The sequence below is a fragment of the Geotrypetes seraphini genome, chromosome 13, assembly GCF_902459505.1.
Source record: "Geotrypetes seraphini chromosome 13, aGeoSer1.1, whole genome shotgun sequence".
Lineage (NCBI taxonomy): Eukaryota > Metazoa > Chordata > Amphibia > Gymnophiona > Dermophiidae > Geotrypetes > Geotrypetes seraphini.
The window spans coordinates 13,508,733-13,514,732 of record NC_047096.1 but is presented as its reverse complement, the minus strand read 5'-3'; positions in this window follow the sequence as shown (position 1 = coordinate 13,514,732).

Sequence of the window (6,000 nt, the reverse complement as noted above, 5' to 3'; positions counted from 1 at the left end):
TCTTCCCAGGGCTTTTCCTCAGCTCACAGCTAGGAAAAGGTTCTCTTTCATAGTCTCATAAGAATCTCTCTGCTTCCCAGGGTTCTCCTCAACCCACAGCTATGGAATGGTTCTCTAGTGGATGTGTCTTCCTCAGGACCTCTTCTCTTAGGGACCTCTCTGAATGATTCCAGTCTTAGGCAAAAGTACTCTTCTCTTCCTGAGTCCCGCCCCTCTGACTTCCCTAATGGATCTCAGCACTGAGCTGCAAAGCTCAGGACATTCTGGGACATAGTTTTCCCCAATTTGTCTGAAGCCTCCTGCTGCCCAATGGCATAACTGCAGCCTTAGTGAGGGAAAACCCCTTAATCCCTCATAGAAGTCAATATGTAAGACTGACAGTTAAGGATATTATTCCTTTTCAGGAACTTTCCTGATGTTTCCTTCCAGCACTGCCCTATAGTTCACCACCAGGGGTCATTATGAGGGCTGGAAATGTTAATTCAACACCTTTGCAGTCTTAGGCAGTTCAAAGAGCCAGATCCTCAGCTAGGAATGGAAACTGGGTTTTCCACTTGGCCACTACAAAGAGCTACTCAGATGGTTGTGGATGTTATCTCTCAAATTTCTATCTAATGTCCAACTAATTACTTACCCCAGGATTAACTCAAAAGTAGGCACCTAAATGAAAACTCACACATTTTAAAACTAATGCTTATAAATCTGTAGATATTGACCTTATTCACAGAGGGAAAAGTATGCACCCTAATTGGGTGAAATCTATGAATATGGGGCTCATCATCAAAAAATAAAGATGTCCAAAAAAGTCATAAATCGGCACTTGGATGTCCTAATCACCAGGAAGTCCAAGTGCCGGTTTTCAAAGCCAGTGTCCTGGACGTCTAATGAGACATTTTGCCCGCTGTGCATCCAGAGTACCAGGGGGCGTTTTGGGAACTGTGTTATGGGTACACTTAACTTGGTGGTCTTATGGCAATAATCGAACCTTGTCCAAGATGTTCTGAGCTAGACCTGTTTTAGAAGCATCTAAGTGCCACAAAAGGACCCAAACTCACCAAATGACCACTGGTTACATAAAGGTATGACCCCCCTCCCACCCCAAAAATATCTGAATGAAAGAGTACATACCTGTCTCTAGAACAGCAGTACTTGGTATGGGAAAGCCTAACAGAGCATCACACAGGTGTTTTAAGTAACCTGGTGAGTGGGCTAGTGTGCCAGAGAGGAGGACCCAAGCCCATAAGCTACTCTTCTCACTACATTTATGGTGGAAAGTATGAGACCACCAAAACTCTACTCTGCTGACATGTACAGGCATCTGTAGGTGCCACCTGAAGCCATAAGGACGATTGGTGTGGTAGACAAGTGGGTATAGTAGGTTTTGGAGGGCTCACCATAAAGTATAAGGAGTTATGGTGAGATGCACACCTGGCATCCTTTATGTGAAATTCACAGCAGTGTCCTTTAAGGTGTCCCACTGTGTTGTTGGCATGTCTGTGTGCCCAGTCCATCACAATGATGGCCACTCCCACATCCAAATGGTCTGGATTTGGACATTTTCAACTTGAATGTTTCTGTGTTTGAATCCTAAATGTTGGATGTCCTGTTGGCTAAGATGTCCAAGTACACTTCTCCCTCCGTTTTCACGGTTTTAGCACTCGTGGTTTCGATTATTTGGTTTTTAGCTTGCTGGCTCTGCCCCACCCCCCAAATGACGTCATCTGTGAGTGCTGATAAAAATTTTGGCGCGTTTTTCCCAGCTTGCACGTAGAAAAATGCTGCTTCCCAGCATGCACAGAGAACCGGGAGTGTTTGCTGCAGACACTAGAGTGGGCCCGTAGTCATCGGAGGAGGCCTGAATCATCTATTTAAAGACCATCCTTACCGTGGCAGGCGGTCGAGGGCATGTGCCTGAAGGGGCATGACTATAGGGGCAGGTCTTACTACATTGTGTCAGGTTGATAAAGAAGAATCATCGTCTATTGAAGTTAAAGTGTTGTTTGTATACAAGCGTGTTTCCACCATCAAGATTTGCACTTCTGTATTCATGGATGGGTTGCTGCTGGGCCTTAGAAAGGCAAGGTAGGCAGGACACTAGCAATAACCCATCCCCCGAAAATATTATTGTCGGCCCTTTCTCTGTGCAGTGTTGCCCTCTCTGGTGTTCGCACACTTGATTTGTTCTTCCGATAATTGGGTAAAGCTAATCGCCTTCCATTGAGGTTAAGGTACTGATTTCAGTTACTTTACTTTCTGATTCAATGACCGCCTCTAAACAAGATGTTTTCCTTAAAGGTGTCTGAGGCAATATTCGCAGTTTCATTATACTCACTTGGGTTTTTAACAATAAACTGCAAATAACATATGAAAAAGTTATTTGCAGTTTTTCTGTATTCGCGGGTCTGTTCATCCCCCCAATCACCGCGAATACTGAGGGAGAAATGTAGGTGATTTAAACAAAAAAAAACCCCAACCAAACATTTTTAGACATCTAGCAGTTCAGCTTTCGAAAATAGACATTTTTGTGCTTCTGACTTTGGACATTTTGCGGGAAACGTCCATGTCCTTTTTGAAAACGGCCCTACACGTGTCTCTCTCTGTTAAAATTCAGAAGATTATAATTAAAATCCACAAGTTTAAAAAAATGTAGTACATATATCCATTCCTTGCCCCTTCTATAGTCAATATCTTGTGTACCAAACATGAGTTTGTTCAAAAGTTGTTCTGAATTTTTTCTTCCATCCTTTATCCGGGAAACCTTTTAAAAATGAAGATATTGCTCTGTCTGGTCATTAGAAACCAGTACGATTAGCTGCAGTTGTCCCATGTAATACTTTGTTCATGCTGATTTGTAAAGTATTTATTTATTGTCAGTTTTTGTCATCTTTTCACACCTGTGCTGTTCTACAGCAGTGGAAGGAAACAGTGAGGTTAGGTGAAAGTATAATATTTTTCATCGCTATTCTGTTCTTTTTGCTGCATTTTTATAAGTGGCACAAAGTAATATTTTTTAATATAAATATGAACTTGTCCAACTACTTTGCTGAAAGCTTATGAAAATAATACATTCAGCTAAGGAGCAATGTGATCCCACCTTCAGGTGCCTGTACATAAAATATTTTGGTATTATTCCAAGAATTTACCTTAAAACGCTTCAGCTTGTATTGAGGAAGTCAGTATATTTGATTGCGCTCTGAAGCACAAAAGAAAGTATTTGCATCTAAAATAAAACAGTACTGAATTCTTTTCTGCTGTGTGTTTGACTGTATTGGTTGAGGTTTAGCTGAATCATCTCTATTATGATGTCATAAAGTACTGCTAGAGCTGTCTTGCCATTGGTTACAGTCAAATTACACCATTTGTGTCTTGTCGGCCATCTGCAATGTCCTTCCATTATGTGCCCAGCTGCTCAAGCATCCTACTGTAACAGATTTATCCCTTGTTGTTGGTATCAAGAAACGTGTCTAATATTTAATAGATGCTTATTTTCCTGTTCATTCACTACACAGTTTCGGTTCTCTTGTACACCCATGTCAAAGGCAATCCAATTACCTTTCCAGATGAGATAAAAACATAGGCAACTGAATCTTTGGGAATGTTGTACCAAACTCGATAGAAATGGAAGGCTCTATTTGTGATTTATGAACAGTTGTACAGAATATTGTCCCTTTTTATACTTTAATAAAAAGATTTAAATATAAAATCAATTGCTCAAGGCTTGTGCAAATGAGGACAGAGTCTGCGGGGATGGGACAGAGCTGACGGGGACAGGATGGAGATGGAGCCTACGGGGACAGGGACAGTGTCCGTGAGGATGGGACAGGGACTGAGAACCTATTCAATTCCCACTGTAGTTCCTTGTGAGTCTGGGCAAGTCACTTCACCTTACATTGTCCAGGGACAAAATAAGTATCTGTATAGTAAATGTAAACTGCTTTGATTGTAACCACAGAAAGTCAATATATAATAATAATAATTTTATTCTTACATATCAAGTCCCAATCCCTATTCTATAACTACACTTTGCCATTATAGAATACTAGAAGTTGGCACCAACCCAACACACTGATTTGTTCATGCTGATTTGTAAAATATTTATTCATTGTTTGTCATCTTTTCACACCTGGTGCTAACATTTATGTCAGGTCTATGTAAATGTGGCATTTACATGATTAATTTATAGCATTCTAGAAATTGAGCATATAATTACCCAGCCCTGCCTCTTCCCCATCCTTCTCCTGTGAATGCCCCCCCCCCAACACACACACACACACTTACAATTATACGCTAAGAGCATTTTAGCATGTAATGATAGAATAGTAATTGAGCACAGCACTGCCATTTACATGCAGTAGTCATGCTAGTAGTCAATAAATAGTGCAAAAGGCACTCAAATTTTGGTGACCTATTATAGGAGGAAGGGAGTAGATAACTAAAGAATCTGTGTGCTCAGCCTTCCCAATCATTTTGTGAGTGTGCCTACTCACTCCAGCCAGCAGGCCTGCCTCTTCAGAATGGTGGGCTTTCCCTTGGGGAGGGGCCTAAGGCCCTGATTGGCCCAGGGGACCTCTGGAATGAATTAATGAATCCCACACTGAACAGATGTCCTTCAGCTGGGCTGCATCATTCTCCCCATGTGCCTCAGCAGGTTCATCTCTTGCGCTGAATTGTCCACGCGCATTTGTCTTGCCACCACCTCGGCACTAAGTTGCAGAGGCTCAGTACGTTCTGGGACCTGGAATCCAATTGCTCTTGGGCTAGCTCCCCCTGCTGGCCAAAGGTATAACAGTATCATTCATGAGGGAGAATCCCTAACTCCCTCAGAGTGAAAAGTAGATAAAATTATTAAATAGCATCTAATACTGTACAATTTTGGATTCAGGTTAAGAGGGTTATTTTAGAAGCTCTGTTCTTGTTTTTGGACATCTGAAAACTGGCAATTACATAGAAACATGATGGCAGATAAAGGCCAAATGGCCCATGCAGTCTGCCCATCCATACTGCATGGACATACAAATCCCAATTATATAAAGCCAGGATATAGAAGGGTGCTGAGGCTGTAGCTCTAGCCACTGTGCCATACTCTCCAATAGAATCTCAGAAGTGAGCCAAGTATAGAACAATGAAACCATTGTGACATCACTGAGGAGGTTGGCTCTTATTGGTGGAATGAGGCATTATGACATCAGGGAAAGAGATAGGGACTTGTACACCACCACACTCAAAGCAGTTTACATACAGGTGATGGTAATGAGGCTTCACCTCTACCTTATGAGGATAAGTTACAGAATCCCATTGATACATTACATTTATAAGCCTACAAGCTCATTCTTAACAGGAACCTGCTGAAAATGGGACCTGCAAAGTCCCTATGAATTTTTGCACTTGCTATTTAAGTGGGTAGGATCTGCCATGCTAAAAGGACAAAAAAAAAGATGAGACGCTTGAAAATCAAATCCTCAAATTTTATATGGGTAAGTTTTACCTAGGTAAAATGCTTTTAAAAATTCTATTTCCTCTACTATAGTCATGGCATTGGGCCCTTGAACACCATGTGGATTGCTGAGCATTAACCACAGATTGCATGGGTCTAGGATGATTCATGGCGGCCATTTCAGCGCAATGAACTGGCTGCAATAAATCATCTAATTAAATGTTTGGGATGTGCCCCACACACACCCCTAAATTTCAGCATTTGGGGGACAATTCCCTCCCATACACCCTAAAAAATTTCAGCATTTGTGGGGCGATGCCCCCCCAAAAAATACCCCCATTATACCCTCCCCCTCTCCTCTCTGTTCATGACCCAGCATCTCTGCAATGGCTGGAGGGGAGCCCAGGCCCTGGGGTGGGGGGGAGAAGCTGCCGCCGGAGCTCTTGCATTACCATGCCTGCCCTCTGCCGCCGGAGCTGCTGTGTCGTGTCTGAGCCTGGGCCATGAGGAGGTATGCTGCATTGGCTGCCCTCTGCAGGTAACGTGAAGCCCAGCATCCCCGTATT